Source organism: Monodon monoceros, unplaced genomic scaffold (genome assembly GCF_005190385.1).
Source record: "Monodon monoceros isolate NGI ecotype Baffin Bay Population unplaced genomic scaffold, NGI_Narwhal_1 Super_Scaffold_18, whole genome shotgun sequence".
Classification (NCBI taxonomy): Eukaryota; Metazoa; Chordata; class Mammalia; order Artiodactyla; family Monodontidae; genus Monodon; species Monodon monoceros.
Genome location: NW_021703774.1, coordinates 147,797,034 through 147,814,267, shown reverse-complemented (window position 1 = coordinate 147,814,267; position 17,234 = coordinate 147,797,034). Strand labels below are relative to the sequence as shown.

The 17,234-nt window shown below is 36.9% G+C and overlaps 1 protein-coding gene across 5 annotated transcripts in view; it reads right to left on the bottom strand.

Moving 5' to 3' along the window:
• Window positions 1-17,234, bottom strand: part of SCMH1 (Scm polycomb group protein homolog 1) — a 183,538-nt gene that overhangs the window by 158,580 nt on the left and 7,724 nt on the right. For 4 of the 5 annotated variants that reach the window (XM_029226811.1, XM_029226809.1, XM_029226805.1 and 1 more), the window contains exon 2: window positions 1,846-1,885. The exons of the other annotated variant lie outside the window; for it this stretch is intronic. The gene's annotated coding sequence lies outside the window, so the exon portion shown is untranslated. The remainder of the gene's footprint in view (window positions 1-1,845; window positions 1,886-17,234) is intronic. 5 annotated transcript variants of the gene reach the window in all.

Below are 17,234 nucleotides of genomic sequence, written 5' to 3'. Positions count from 1 at the left end.
CAAGAGACAAAGAAGGACACTACATAATGATTAAGGGATCGATACAAGAAGAAGATATAACAGTTATAAACAATTATGCACCCAACACAGGAGCACCTCAACACATAAGGCAAATGTTAACAGCCATAAAAGAGGAAATCAACAATAACACAATAATAGTGGGGGACTTTTAACACTCCACTTACACCTATGGATAGATCATCCAGACAGAAAATAAATAAGGAAACTCAAGCCTTAAATGACACATTAGACCAGACAGACTTAATTGATATTTATAGGACATTCCATCTGAAAGCAGCCAAATACACTTTCTTCTCAAGTGCACACGAAACATTCTCCAGGTTAGAACACATCTTGGGTCACAAATCAAGCCTTGGTGAATTTAAGAAAATTGAAATCATATCAAGCATCTTTTCTGACCACAATACTATCAGATTAGAAATCATTTATAGGAAAAAAAAAAACCTGTTAACACAAACACATGGAGGCTAAACAATATGCTACTAAATAACCAAGAGATCACTGAAGAAATCAAAGAGGAAATAAAAAAAAATACCTAGACACAACTGACAATGAAAACACGACGACCCAAAACCTATGCGATGCAGCAAAAGCAGTTCTAAGAGGGAAGTTTATAGCAATACAATCCTACCTCAAGAAACAAGAAACATCTCAAATAAACAACCTAAACTTACATCTAAAGCAACTAGAGAAAGAAGAACAAAAAAATCCCCAAAGTTAGTAAAAGTAATCTAAAAGATCAGAGCAGAAATGAATGAAATAGAAACGAAGAAAGAGTGCAGAACACTCTGGCATAAACTGCAGCAGGATCTTTTTTGACCCACCTCTTAGAGTAATGAAAATAAAACCAAAAATAAACAAATGGGACCTAAAGAAACCTCAAAGCTTTTGCACAGCAAAGGAAACCATAAACAAGACAAAAAGACAACCCTCAGAATGGGAAAAACTATTTGCAAATGAAGCAACTGACAAAGGATTAATCTCCAAAATATACAAATAGTTCATACAGCTCAATAACAAAAAAACAAACAACCCAATCAAAAACTGGGCAGAAGACCTAAAGAGACATTTCTCCAAAGAAGACAAACAGATGGCCAACAAACACATGAAAAGATGCTAGACATCACTAATCACTAGAGAAACGCAAATCAAAACTACAACGCGGTATCACCTCACACTGGTCAGAATGGCCATCATCAAAAAATCTACAAACAATAAATGTTGGAGAGGGTGTGGAGAAAAGGGAACTCTCTTGCACTGTTGGTGGGTATGTAAATTGATACAGCCACTATGGAGAACAGTATGGAGGTTCCTTAAAAAACTAAAAATAGAATTACCATACGACCCAGCAATCCCACTATGGGCATATACCCTGAGAAAACCATAATTCAAAAAGACTCACGCACCTCAATGTTCATTGCAGCACTATTTACAACAGCCAGGACATGGAAGCAACCTAAGTGTCCATCAACAGAGGAATGGATAAAGAAGATGTGGTACATATATACAATGGAATATTACTCAGCCATAAAAAGGAACAAAATTGGGTCATTTGTAGAGATGTGGATGGACCTAGAGACTGTCATACAGAGTGAAGTAAGTCAGAAAGAGAAAAACAAATATCGTATATTAACGCATATATGTGGAATCTAGAAAACTGGTGTAGATCATCTTATTTGCAAAGCAGAAACAGAGACAAAGACGTAGAGAACAAACGTATGGATACCAAGGGGGAAGGCAGCAGGGGGATGAATTGGGAGATTGGGATTGACATATATACACTACTGACACTATGTATAAAATAGATAACTAATGAGAACCTACTGTATAGCGCAGTGAACTCTATTCCATGTTCTGTGGTGACCTAAATGGGAAGGAAATAAAGAAAAAGACAGGATTTATGTATACATATAGCTGATTCACTTTGCTGTACAGTAGAAACTAATACAACATTGTAAAGCAACTACACTCCAATAAAACTTAATAAAATAACCTTCTACTACACTATTCCTAACTACTATGCTAAACTTTCTTTTATATGCCAGCTGCTGTATAATAAGGAACTTGTTTACTCTTTGTCCTAGGTTCCTGGCAAAGAGCTTCTAAAATCCCTGGAATTTTCCAAGTGATAGGAGTATCTTTGTTATACATTAGCCCCTTGGACACATGTGAGTTTATGCTAAAGAGATCGCTCAGGATGGGGGCTGGTTGCCAGAAAGACCAACCACATAGGCCTACGTAATGAAACCCCAGCCAAAATCGAACACTGAAGCTCGGTGGAGTGAGCTAATTAGTAAATACATCAATGTGCCAGGAGGGTGATGTGCCCTGATTCTATGGAGAGAGGACAGGGAAGCTCTGTGTTCAGGACTCACTCAGACCTTGCCCTATGTGTCTCTTAATTTGGCCGTTCCTGATTTGCATCCTTTACAATAAACCTGTAGTCGTAAGTATGGCACTTTCCTGAGTCCTGTGAGTTGTTCTAGTAAATCACTGAACCTGAGGGGTCATAGGAACCTGCCAGATTTGTAGCCAATTGGTTGGAAGTGTAGGTGGTCTGAGGACCACACTTGAGGCTGGCATCTGAAGTGGGGGCAGTCTTTTGGGGATCATGTTCCCTTAAACCCACTGATGGTAGTACAGATGATATGAATAGATGAATAACCTTAAGCTGGCAGCATTAAATCAAAGAGATATACCTATATATGGCTTTAGGAAACATTATTTGCATCATCCGGACATATCTTACTTGGAAATATGAAGGGGAGAGAGAGGGAATGAGAGAAGGAAGGAGAGAAGGATGGGAGGAAGGGAGGGAGGGGGAAAGAGAGGGAAGAAAGAAAGGAAAGGGAAGGGAAGAGGGGATAAAGAAATGAAAGAAAGAAAAATACAAAGATATTAAGTGTAAAACAACTGCTTTGAGTGACTTAGTGCTTTGTCCTAACAATGGGCAATAAATGTTATAAAGTGATGCTAGAGGAGACAGGCAAGGAAAGATTCTTTTGCAAAAGTTAAACAAACACTGGATTTCCTCAAAATTTTAGATTTTATAGCCATATAGTTAGAGGTATATAAGCATCTTTAATTTCATATTGGAAAAAAAATCCCTTAAACAAGTATTGTCATACTAATTATCCGTGACATAAAGCTTCTTAGGAATGCACCTACTATATTACAGCAAAAGAGGCTCTTCTAAAACCCATCACAGAGCTAATGGGGAAGACAGCATTACGCCAAGGAACACTGCAGAGGTAATGCTTAGAAAATCCAGACAGCTGACACCTAGGAGACTTTTTTAACATGGGCATTAGGGTCCAAACATCTAGGCTGATCGGTTTGGGGGCAGCGTTGTCATTTCTGGGAACGGGTAATTCAAACACTTAAGTGTACTGGGCAGGTAATCTAAACAGAAAGTGAGAATGGGGACCAAGGTTGCACAATGGGACTTTATGACTCAGCCATTTTCCAAAGGACATTTCTGTTGAGATGAAGAATCACTTATTCATAACAACAGACTAGTAGAGAAAACTAGAGAAGATCCTGATCTACAGCAAATCTAGTCCAATCACACAATTTATCCCTAAATTTTATAATGTCTTTTATCAATCTGAATTTTTTGAGAATTAGTCTTAAATTCTATAAGGAAAAATAGTGAAAGGCTTTTTTTTCAATTTTAAAAATTTTATTTATTTTTGGCTGCGTTGGGTCTTCGTTGCTGCATGCTGGCTTTCTCTAGTTGCGGCGAGTGGGGTCTACTCTTCGTTGTAGCACACAGGCTTCTCATTGCAGTGTCTTCTCTTGCTGCATAGCATGGGCTGTAGGTCTGTGGGCTTCATTAGTTATGGCATGTGGGCTCAGCAGTTGTGGCTCGCGGGCTCTAGAGCGCAGGCTCAGTAGTTGTGGCACACAGGCTTAGCTGCTCCACCGCATGTGGGATCTTCCTGGACCAGGGATAGAAGTGTGCCCTGCATTGGCAGGCGGATTCTTAACCACTGTGCCACCAGGAAAGCCCCAGTGAAAGGTTTTGAAATGGCATGTTCTATCAATAGAAGGATGGAGGCTTCCAGATTCTCTGATCCTACAGAAATGTGTTACTTGGTCTATCTCTGACTAGGCAATTTTACAAGTTTGTTGTAAACTGATAGCTTTGCTGAAAATTGATATTAATGGAAATAATTCCTGTCCACTGAAATGCAAACTGTGTACAAGGAATTCACTTGATGTTGCTCTGTGAATATGGAGCACTTTTGCATTTGTTTTTAAACTAATTTCAGAATACCCTGACTATAAATATGTGGTACTTTGAGTCCTCTTTTGAACCATTTTTCGTACTCTTTCTGTTCACTACATTAACTAATGAATTAAATAAAATTTTTGTTCATTTTGTATTTGTGTGAGTTTACCTCCCCCCCAACCCTTTTACCAACCTCTCCCCATTTCTTCTACCCTCCAGCCCCTAGCAACCACCATTTTACTCTCTGTTTCTAAGAGTTCAATTTTTTTTAAGAGTCCACATACTCTTAAAATACACCACACAGTATTTGTCTTTCTCTGTCTGACTTATTTCACCTAGCATAATGCCCTCCAGGTTCATCCATGTTGTCACAAATGGCAGGATTTCTTTCTTTTTTAACTGAATAATATTCCACTGTATATATACACATTTTCTCTATCCATTCATCCATCGATGCACACTTAGGTTGTTTCCATATCTCGGCTATTGTGAATAAATGACTTTACTCTTTTAAAGAAATTACCCTTTAACATCCCCAACAAGTCTTCAATCTCACTTGGGAGCAGGGATTGTGAGTTTCAATGTATTGTAGTGAAATTAAAACTAGATTGGGAAAAGGCCTAGGTTTAGTCCTTGTTCAGTAAGTGCTGACCCTGACTAACTTCCAGTGTCATCTCTAATTCTCACTGGTTCATATGTCAAATGGGATTAATTCTTGCTTTGCCAACTTTCAAAGGCATGTTGGAAGAATCAGATGAGTGTGTAATCTGAAAGCATTTAGGTAGTCTGTAACGATCCCAGGTCCCGTCATCCACAGTATCATCAAAGTGATTTTCCTATAACGTCTAAGAGATCCTCTTTGTAGTCTACTCCAAACTCTCACAGATTCCCTTTGTCTACAGGGTGACATTTAAACTCCTAAGGATGGTGTACAGATCTTTTGGATGATCCAGCCCTTGCCTACCCTCTCACTTCACCTTTTGTTTTTTTCAAAGTTACTTCATCTTTATTAATATTCTTTTTCCTCCTAGTACTTGCCTATCCTCAAAATTTTTCACTAAACCCCAGGTTGCCACCTCAAATGTGAACAGATTCACTTCATCTTTAGTCACCCCTTCTCAACCTTAATACCATAGTAGCACTCAACTTATATACGTAGTCCCAAACATTGCATATGCTGATACCTTCCATCTGGAATGCCCTCTCCTCCAGTGCTTTCAGTCCACCTGATAAACTTCCATGCATCCTTTAAACCTAATTCATATATTACCTCTTCTGAGAAGCCTTCCTCATACTCTCATACATAATCATTCTCTCTTCCTTGGAGTGTACACATTTATATTATAGCCCTATACTGTATTACAATTTATTTATTTGTCTAATATTATTTGTCTGCTAAATTATGAGCCTTGATGGGCGGGTTGCTTCATGTTTATTTCTTTATCCTCTGTATCTAGCACATGGTGAGTGAGTGCTAAATAAATACTGAATAGCTAAAATGAAATGAAAGGCATTGTTATTATATCTCCATTTTCCCCACAGCAACTAGCACAGAATTAAGTATAGACCAGCATTTAGTAAATAAATAATTAATCTCTGCTTGCTGTCATTTCTTACCATTATTATTATCCAATCCTAATTCAGGGTGGGGGATGAGAAAGGGTGTATGCTAAAGAAAATGTAAATTGACTGCTAGTCAAACACCGAAGTCAATCTGCTAGACATTTTTTTATGAATAACTTAATTCTCACAATAAACCTATGATACAGGTATTATTATTCCCATTTTATAAGAAAATAAGCTAAGGTACAAAGAATTTAACTTCTCTGAAGTCAAACAGCAAACAGTCAATAGTACACTTTCTGGGGTTTCATATACTCTCATATATACTTTCATATACTCTTACCTCATTTGGCCCTCACAATCTTGTGAGGTGCAAAGGGCTAATATTAGTATCCCTTCATTACAAATGAAGAAAACAAGATTTAGAGAGTTTAAATGACTGATAAAGTTTACAAAGCTAGTAATCACTAGGTCTAGGATTAGAATATCTAGGTCATGTGACTCCAAATCTTGTACTTTTTCCATAGGCCAAACAGTCTCACCATAGGAGATCACTTATAGGTCACTCATAAAACTGCAAGAACAGACAAAGTCAATTAGATAAAACAAAACAAGGGTGCTATTTAAAGGATCAGATTTCTAAATTTTCAATCAAACCAATTTCAAGGCTAATCCAGTTTTAACCTCCTTCTCTATATACCCTATACACACAGAGCTTCAATGTAGGAGGATCATTACTTGTATTTTTCTAGGACCAATATTTCAAACTTTATTATATATGTCATACTCAACACCCAAGGATACGTCCCCTAGTGAAGAGAAAATCACACAGCTTGTCCAAGACCAAATAAGAAGCTTCTATGTCTGAAATATGCACCAAATATTGATGACTTTCCCAATTTACCCAGTCAATATTTATTGACTATGTGCTGGTCCCTGGGCTAGGGATATACAGATGGCTAGGACTTGAACAATATTAATCTATATGGAGATAGATAAGCAAATACATTATAACAGAATGTAATATGTAGTTATTAAAGGTATGTTAAAGGCGGAGACCAATTCTGTCTAAATGAAATGAAAAGGCTTCACAGAGGAGGTGATTTTTGAAGCAAAATTTAGGGCACGCATCTTATTCCAGACAGAGAAGGAAGTTTAGGAAATTCTAATTAAGTAAAGGGAAGTAGAAAAGTATAATACTAAGTAGTAAAAGGGCTTGTGTGATGTTCTGTGGAAAACGAGAAATGATTCAAGCATAGGAATACACATCAGGAAGCAGTGACTGAAACAGAAAACTAGGTTAGAATCAGATAAAGATCAACGAACATATTCTGCAGATTAGAGGTTTTCAAACCTTTTTTAAAGAACTATCTTCAGGGACTTCCCTGGTGGTGCAGTGGTTAAGAATCCGTCTGCCAATGCAGGGGACACGGGTTTGAGCCCTGATCTGGGAAGATCCCACATGCCACGGAGCAACTAAGCCCGTGCGCCACAACTACTGAGCCTGCGCTCTAGAGCCCGCGAGCCACAACTACTGAAGCCCACGAGCCTAGAGCCCATGCTCCGCAACAAGAGAATCCACGCAATGAGAAGCCCGCGCACCGCAACTCATCACAATTAGAGAAAGCCCGTGCACAGCAACGAAGACCCAACACAGCCAAAAAAAAAAAAAGAACTATCTTCAAACACATTTTTATGCAAAACATAACAATAATTACTACAGAGCTTATCTGGTAGGACAGTAAGGAAGCAGAGTTTATACATTCTGCCTCACCTTGAGACCCCCTCCCTGGTGTTCCTTCATAGAGATCTAAAGCAGTTTAGTACTCTATGTACAGTTCTCATCAGCAAATGGTTACCAGCTTGCAATAAGCACAGAAATTGAGAGTAATCACTTAGAAACTCTGTATTATAATTTAAAAGAATAGCTTTATATTGTTAAACCTAATAAAATGTTGTGGTTTATACTTAGATTTTTTTTAAATTTCAGGTTTCTAACAATTCATTTTTATTACATTTATAAGATTATTAGTCTAAAATGAATGAAAAATACTCCTCCTTCAACATGCATAGTTTAAGAAGCACTGCCCTAAAGGTTTCACAACAGACCAGATTTGTAATTTACAAAGTCAAAAAAATAACTAGTGGCTGTTTAAAAGGGGAAGACAAATTGGCAAATACAAAGGATAAATAATATGAAAAAATAGAAGATTTAAGATGATATAAGGATTACTTGTGTAAATGTTAAGCATCTGGCAAACAATAAATAAGGATTTTCAAGTTCATAGAAAAGGGACATTTCTTCAAGTCAAGTAAGGCTCGCATAAGTAGTAGATTTTTATAGAAAGACCTTAAGCCATCAATCTCCAGAGCTAAATTCATTAAGTCAACAAATTTTAATATTATTATGTATGTAACATTATTTACTGAAACACCTACTACATACTTGGTTCCAGGGATACAATGTTGAACATAGGACATGGTCCCTGCCATCATGATAGACATTACTCAGCCAAAAAAACATAAATAGATGCTTCATTTAAAACTATTATAAGTACTACAAAGGAAAGTCACATAGTATTATGAAATCACGTAACATAGAGATTAAATAGATTCTGGGAGATAAAGGAAGGATTCCCTGAAGAAGTTACGTCTTAGTTGAAATCCAAAGAATGAGCAGAAAGTAACCAGGCGAAGAAGGGGAAAGAACATTCTAGGCAGAGAGAACAGGCATGTAAGGGGGATGGGGCATGAATAGCCCACAAAACAGAAAAAAAGCAAGTATGACTGATGCACAGAAAGCAAGGAGAAAAGTGACAAGAGGTCAAAAAGGTAGATTGGGCTAGTTCATTAAAAGTTCTATAAGCAACAAAACAGATGAATCTTGAGGACATTATGCTCAGTGAAATAAACCAGTCACAAAAGGAAAAATACTGTGTGATTCCACTCATTTGAGAAACTTGGAGTAGTCAAAATCAGAGACAGAAAGAACGGTGGGGCAGGGACTGGAGAGAGGGAGGAATGGGGAGTTACTGTTTAATGGGTACAGAGTTTCAGTTTAGCAAGATGAAAAGAGGTTGTGGATATGGATGGTGCCGATGGTTGCACAACAATGTGAATGTACATAATGCCACTGAATTGTACACTTAAACACAGTTAAAACTGTAAATTTTATGTTATGTTAACCAGAGTCAGCTTCTATTGCTTCTATCCAAAGACCCTTATGAGACAGAAATTGGTACGTGGAAGAGGGGTGGTATAAATGAGTCCCTAAGATGTAGAATTGACTGGATCAAGGTTGGGAACAGCACAGTGCAGACCTCTATCTCATGCTGAGGTTGGCCATCCTTATGCAGTAGGAGGCGGCTTATCAAACTGTGGTCTTCTACCAGGACTCGCCACTACCGAGGCACACTGCAAAAACAAGATGTGGTAGGGAAAACACAGGATGTATTGGCTATGCAGACAGACTTCAATCAGTTCCTATAAAAAACAAACTGCTTAATATGAAATAGGGGAGATATTAAAAATATTTATAACCTGTCAGATCATACCAGTGCATAATGGAGAGTATCAGTCTTGAGTTAAACTGGTCAATCTGAAAGTATTTGGAAGAAAATATCACTTTTGTAAAAAAAAAAAAAAAAGATTCCTTCTGCCTAGAGCCTGCACACGAGCCTTGCTGAGTTTGGAAACTACCCGGGGCTAAAATAAAAATGGTACAAACAAAGGCAGAAAGGTAGGACCTACAGCTATGAAAAAATAAGAGAGTTCCCTTGAATCCCCTAGGGTCCCCCCAAGCACCTCTGTTATGCATTCCTTGCCTGATAGAGCTAGGATACAATCCAGAAGGAAGGATCAGATTAATACCTTCCTTCCCTAGGCCCTGTTTCAAAATAAGTGAGGCAATAAATTCTTTTTTTTCCCCCTTTGTCTGCAATCCATTTATGTTGGATTTCTGCCCTTTACAACCAAAAAGTGTTAATACACTACCAATATTTAAAAATGTACTGCTTTTTTCAAAAGGATCACCAGGGCACTACCCCAAATCTACAGAAACGATCTCCAGGTCAGGGTATCTGTTATTTCTTAATAAGTGTTCCAGATGATCAGGCAAATTGGGGAAATACTAGCTTAGACTGAAGTTTAACACTCAACAAAAGTCTAGTTGTCTCCTCCTACACTGTATCAAACAATAGTTGTTATTTCCCAGTAACACAGAAGAAGGCTATTATAACAATATTTATTTAGAACATACTATAAGCCTACCACTGTACCAGAATCCACCATGGTATACTGGGGGCACTAAAAGTTTAAGGTGTTGCCTTGCCTTCCAGAATCTTGTGTTCTTTAATCTGTAGAAAAGACAAGACCTACAAATACATCGGGGACTGCTGAACCTGTCCAATCAACAGAATGATCTAAGGATCTTTTCGGTAGATTAGAGGTGGCAGACATGGGATTTAAACCCCTATCCATCAGACAACAAAGCTATTTCCAAAACGTGTTCAGGGCAAAATACAGTTCCTTCTCAATGTAAGGTATAGAAGCACGCAAAGAAAAAATTAGGCATAATGAATACAGTCCATTAATTCAAATTTGGATATAACTAATATGTATTAAGCACTTATTATTTAAACATTTACTGTATTAAGCACCTAAATATAGCTTTTCACTAATAACTAATAATCAGAAACAAATTAGTAGATTGCCTGAACTGACATTTCTCTTTCAGATGATTAATTTAAATGCCATCATTAGGGAACTTAACATATTAAAAGAATAAAGAAGTCAATAAAAACATTACTTTTTACCAAATTCAACTAGCTGTTCTCAAGAAGGCAACTTTGACACCTAACTGTCAAGGTCAGCATAAAAAAATCTATTTTTTGTTAAGGCAGTTAATATAATTCAGCCAAAACAAGCAATCCTTGCTTATTCATTAAGTAAAGTTGCATTAATTAAGTGGAGGTGTTGTGGAAATAAGATCATTAAGAGTTGGGGAGTCTGGAGAGTAAGTTCTGGATCAATAAAGAAGCAAGAGAATTGCTAGCTCTACTGGTTATCTGTTAGTATTATTTTCTAAGCTTTCTATAGAGACAGGACATCTAAATTCATTAAATAATTATTTACAGAATATATCCTTTGAAGATAAATTTCTGTGAGTGGTTTCCTTTAAATGTAGGCACAACTATAACTGATGAGGAAGATACACTTAGTAAAAGAACTGTAAACTCTGATTAAGTGATTTCTCAAGAAGTTTTTTCTTAAAACTAAGTCCAGGACTTTTAAATTGATCTCACTCCAAGAATCACACTAATCTTATAAAGCATTTTTAGAAAAAATAACTATCCAACTCACACTCATATACAGTGATAATAGGTATTAGCACCTTTTTATAGTGTCACACAAACAGATCAAATAAAATAACATTCCTATGTGAACTGAATCATTTTTGCTTACAAGCCAGCGTGGTAGGTACTTAGCCACAATCCCTCCAAATAAGTGTTCTGTACTTTCAATTAACGAGCGATATTATGTAGTAAGAATTTTTTTTACATTTGTGTGAGTCCTTTCTGTTGACTAGCACTTGGCATATTTCTGTCATCTGTATGTATAAGACACTGAGATAGAAAAAATTTATATGGCACGCACCTAGCATACACATGTAGCACATGCATCAATCAATAGACTGCAGCTTGTTGGTCCCATCAAATGAGTCAACCAAACTGGGAACATTTTATGAAGAAATGTGTTTTAATTAAATTCCAAAGAAATAGCATATAAAATTATTTTAACTTTATTATTACTTCAAAAAATAAGCTTTTATTTTGGAACAATTTTAGATTTACAGGAAGCCTGCAAAGATAGTTCAGAGTTCCCGTATACTCTGCACAGTTTCCCCTATTATTAGCATCTTACATTAGCATGGTACATTCGTTATAATTAATGAACCAATACTGATACAATATTAACTGAAGTCCACACTTCATTTAGACTTTCTTAGTTTCCACTTAATATCCTTTTTAATATCCTTTTTCTGTTTCAGGATCCCATTACCCTTCCCAGGATAACACATTACATTTCGTAGTCATGTCTTCTTAGGCTCTTTTTGGCTGACTTTCCTTGCCTGATGACCTTGATAGTTTTGAGGAATACTGTTCAGGTATTTTTCAGAATGTCCCTCAATTGGGATTTGTCTAATGTTTTTCTCATGATTAGACTAGAGTTATAGGTTTTGGGGAGGAAGACCACAGAGGTAAAGTTATAATAACTTTTTATCCCAACTATCACCTGGATAGTAAGCTTACTAAGGGAAGGAATCTTATCTTATTCTCATCTTTGTATCCTTAGTACATAGCTGGCAAATATCTGTTGGTTAAGGAGGCAGTGGATATACACCAAGGGTTGAGGGGGCACAGAAACTTTGCTATTTATTTATTTATTTAATTTTTTGGGCTGCATCGGGTCTTGGTTGCAGCACGTGGGATCTTCATTGCAGCATGTGCGATCTTCGGTTGTGGTGCATGGGTTTCTCTCTAGTTGCGGTGCATGGGCTCCAGAGTGTGTGGGCTCTGTAATTTGCAGCATGCGGGCTCAGCAGTTGTGGTGCACAGGCTTAGTTGCCCCGCGGAATGTGGGATCTTAGTTCCCCGACCAGGGATTGAACCCGCGTCCCCTGCATTGGAAGGCGGATTCTTAACCACTGGACCACCAGGGAAGTCCCTGCAATTTATTAAAATATGAGCACTAACCCTAACAAGGAAACTGTTCATAAGTTTGCTCAAACTAAAAATAAGAATGACTGATTCACTAAAGTGTTTCATTCTTCTATTCAGGGATCCTTCTAGTTTACCTGTTGTGGTGGAACAGGATATATTCAGCTAAAAAACAAGTTAATTCTTACAGGTAAACCTTGCCTCTTGTACTGATGAAGCCTCAGAGATATATAACACTGCTTGTGGGAAGTATACGTGGTAAAATGGAAAGATGCATTAGGGCTAAAGTCAGGATGGTCTGGGTTTGAAACTGAGTCCTATCACTAATAAATTGTATAATGTTGGCCAGATATCTTTGAGTCTCAGTTACTTTACATATACAATGGAGCTAATAATATTTATATGAGGGTGGGTGAGATCAACACATGTTTGCATTTTGCAGTGTGTCTGACAGACACTTAAGTTTAATCCCTTTCTAAGTATGGTTTGTTACACAGAATAGGTATGCTTTAAACACATTCTGGAATAAGGCAGGATATACATAAACAAACAAACACAGATGATCATGGTTGTTACTTTTACACTGGATGAATAAACTGTGAAATGATTCATGTGCAAGTATGTTTTTAGGTAGTTAACACTTGCCTGATATACAGCAGCCACTCAAATGTTCGATGATTCTTCCATCAGATTTCTTGGACCCAGTGTCAAGAGAATCAATTCCAGTTTTCATGACCCTGGACAAACCATGTCCCTCCTTCAGGCGTCATTTTCTTCACTGAATAGTTGACCTAATAGTCACAGAGCTTGAGAGTTGCAAGAAATCTTAGAGATCACCTACTGTCACCCCCTTGCCTAAATCATAAAGCCTGTGAGTGGCAGACTAGGACTTGAATGGGGACTCCTAACCACCAAGCCTTAATTCTTTCCACATACCATGGTACTTATAAGGTCTCTTTCACCTTTTCGTGTATGAAATATTGTAAATTGAACTACTGATCTTTAGAATATCACCTAATTCTCAAAATCCACTAATCAACATAGCTTAAGTTCTATCTTTATTAAAACCAGAAGATACAGAAGAATAAACAAAATTTTCAGTATTAATCCTAGTTTTAGAGAAACTATGATATAGACAGCAGAGGATGAAAATCCTTTCAACTGTGTTGATATATCAAATACTTAAATAGAGAGAGGATCTATTCCAAATAGTCTCCCTGACTCCATCTTCTTCATTATTAAATGGAATTATAATCATTTGTCCACAGAACTGGTGGACTGAATCACTACTATTCTGAGATACCCACATCTCTATTATCTTGGTATCCCTTACTGTAACTGAGAGCACAATGATTTTTTTTTTTTAATCCAATGGTCTCTTTGTAGTATTCCTACTTTACCTCCATAGGGCCTTGCACACTGCTGACTATTCCTTTCTTTTTGAAACTTACCGCTGTTCCTTTGGCATTCAAAACACTGGTTTCTCCTGATTTTGCTTATAATGTAGTGATTCAGAGAATAGCTTACTGGCCAAGAGCAGAGACTCTGGACCTAGGTCGCTGGAGTTCAAATCCTGGTTCCACCATCTGCTAGTCCTGTGACCTTGGACAGGTTACTTAACTGTTATGTGCCTGTTTCCCCATCTGGGAGGATTACATGAGTTTACAGGTATAGAAAATGCATAGTAAATGCTATACAGATATTTGCTGTTTTTGTTCTCCTCCTTAGTCTCTTCCTCTGCTACATTTCTGTGACCTCCACATATTCCACCTGGGGGATTCCATCCATGCAAAGGGGTCTTTACTTCTGTCTACCTGGAAGGCCTTCTTCTCTTCATTCTATCTAGTGAATTCCTTCCTAACCTTTAAGATCCAGTTTAAATGTCATTCTCTCTCTCTCTCTCTCTCTCTCTCTGAAGCTTTTCCAAAGACTATCTCTCTCCTTCTGCCTTGGTAGTCAATTGTTCCTGCCCTTGTGTTCCCATATTACTTTGAATATATTTCAATGAGAGCCCATGTTACATTAGCTTGAATGACGTTGAGCCATTTGAAGTTGCCTATTTTAGACCATTTCAGACCTGTAGAAAACAGTTACATGATTCATCCTAATAACATCTCTTTATATTTCTGCTGCTCCTTCCCTCCCTGCATTAAACTCATAACAAAAACTACATGTTATTATTCTTTAAAAATACATATATAATACAATGTTTCAGATATATAAAGAATAATGAATGGACACCCATATATCTACAGCCTAGTTGAAAAAATATTTACCAATACAATTTAAGGCTCCTGCGTGCTCTTCCCAGCAGTATTACTGGTCTTCACTCCCCACCTTACCCTTCAGAGATCCCCACTATCCTTACTTTGATATTTATCATTACCATGCATTTATTTAAACATTTATTATGTAAGTATGCTTCCCTAAATAATACATGAATGTAGGGCTTTATACAATATAAATGTGTTCTGCCATCTGCTTTATTTACTTAACCTTTTACTTGTGAGATTCACCCAAGTTACTATATAGATCTAGTTCATTCATTTTCATTATTGTACGGGATTCCATTAGGTAAATATACTACAATATTTTCTTTCTTTTATAAATAGACATTTGGACTAGTTTGAACTTTCTGTTATAAAAATGTTGCATAACTATTTATACATGCATAGGAGAGTTTCTAAATGGTATCTGCCTAGGAGTGGAATTGCTGGATTGTAGGTTATGTGTGTTTTAGTTTTAACAGATATTGCTAAATTTTTCTTCACTATGGTTGTGCAATTTCTATTTCCATCAACAGTGTCCAAGAGCTCCCTTAACTCTACATTCCCACCATTATTTGGTATTATCAGACTTCTTAATTTTTGCCAATCTAATAGGTATGAAATGACATCTCATGAGAACTTTAATTTTCCTACAGGAACTAATTACCAGCGAATGGCTAATAAACTTTTAGGTTGCCTCTTTTATACCTTCTCATTCTTCTATTGATTTGTCTTTTTCTAACCTATTTGTAGGAATCCCTAGTTAATACAGACAGTAATATTTAGCTGTTATATGTACCATAAATATATTCTTTAACTCTGTGGCCTATCTGTGCATTTTTAAAATTATGGCATTCACCTTGGTCACTGTACAGAGCTGGAAGACAGAGTGGTGGAAATCACTGCCATGGAACAGAATAAAGAAAAAAGAATGAAGAAATGAGGACAGTTTAAGAGACCTCTGGGACAACGTCAAATGCACCAACATTTGCACCAGCATTATAGGAGTCCCAGGAGGAGAAAAGGGAGAGAAAGGGCCTGATAAAATATTTGAAGTGATAACAGCTGAAAACTTCCCTAACATGGGAAAGGAAACAGTCACCCAGGTCCAGGAATCACAGAGTCCCATACAGAATTAACCCAAGGAGGAACACTCTAAGACACATAGTAATCAAATAGCAAAAATTAAAGACAAGGAGAAAATATTAAAACCAACAAGAGAAAAGCAACAAATAACATACAAGGCAATCCTCATAAGATTATCAGCTGATTTTTCAGCAGAAACTCTGCGGTTCAGAAGGGAGTGGCAGAGTGTATTTAAAGTGATGAAAGGGAAAACCCTACAACCAAGAGTACTCTACTCAGCAAGGCTCTCATTCAGATTTGACAGAGAAATCAGAAGCTTTACAGACAAATAAAAGCTAAAAAATTTCAGCACCACCAAACCAGCATTACAACAAATACTAAAGAAACTTCTCTAAGCAGAAAAGGCCACAACTAGAAACAATAAAATTATGAAAATGGGAAAGCTCACCGGCAAAGGTAAACATACAGGATAGGTAGGAAGTTGTCCACACACAAATATGATATCAAAACCAGTAACTGTGACAGGAGGGGAGTAAAAATGCAGGATATTTGAAATGCATTTGAAATTAAGAGATCAGCAACTTAAAACAATCATGTATACATATAGACTGCTATATTAAAACCTCATGGTAACCACAAATGAAAAATCTGTAATAGATATACACACAAAAAAGAAAGGAATCCAAACACAATGCTAAAGATAGTCATCAAATCACAAGAGAAGAGAACAAAAGAGGAAAGGAAGAAAAAAAACCTAAAAAAACAAACTAAAACAATTAAGAAAATGGCAATAAGAACATACACATCTATAACTACCTTAGATGTAAACAGATTAAATGTTCCAACCAAAAGACATAGACTGGCCAAATGGATACAAAAACAAGACCCATATATATGCTGTCTACAAGAGAACCACTTCAGACCTAGGGACACATAACAGGCTCAAAGTGAGGGGGTGGAAAAAGATATTCCATGTAAATGGAAATCAAAAGAAAGCTGGAGTAGCAATACTCATATCAGACAAATAGAATTTAATATAAAGACAGCTACAAGAGACAAAGAAGAACACTACATAATGATCAACGGATCAATCCAAGAAGAAGATATAACAATTGTAAATATATATGCACCCAACACAGGAGCACCTCAATATACTATATAAGCAAATGTTAACAGACATAAAAGGAAAGTTGACAGTAATACAATAACAGTGGGGGACTTTAACACTACACTTACATCAATGGACAGATCATCCAGACAGAAAATCAATAAGGAAACACAGGACTTAAATGACACATTAGACCAGGTGGACTTAATGGATATTTATAGAGCATTCCATCCAAA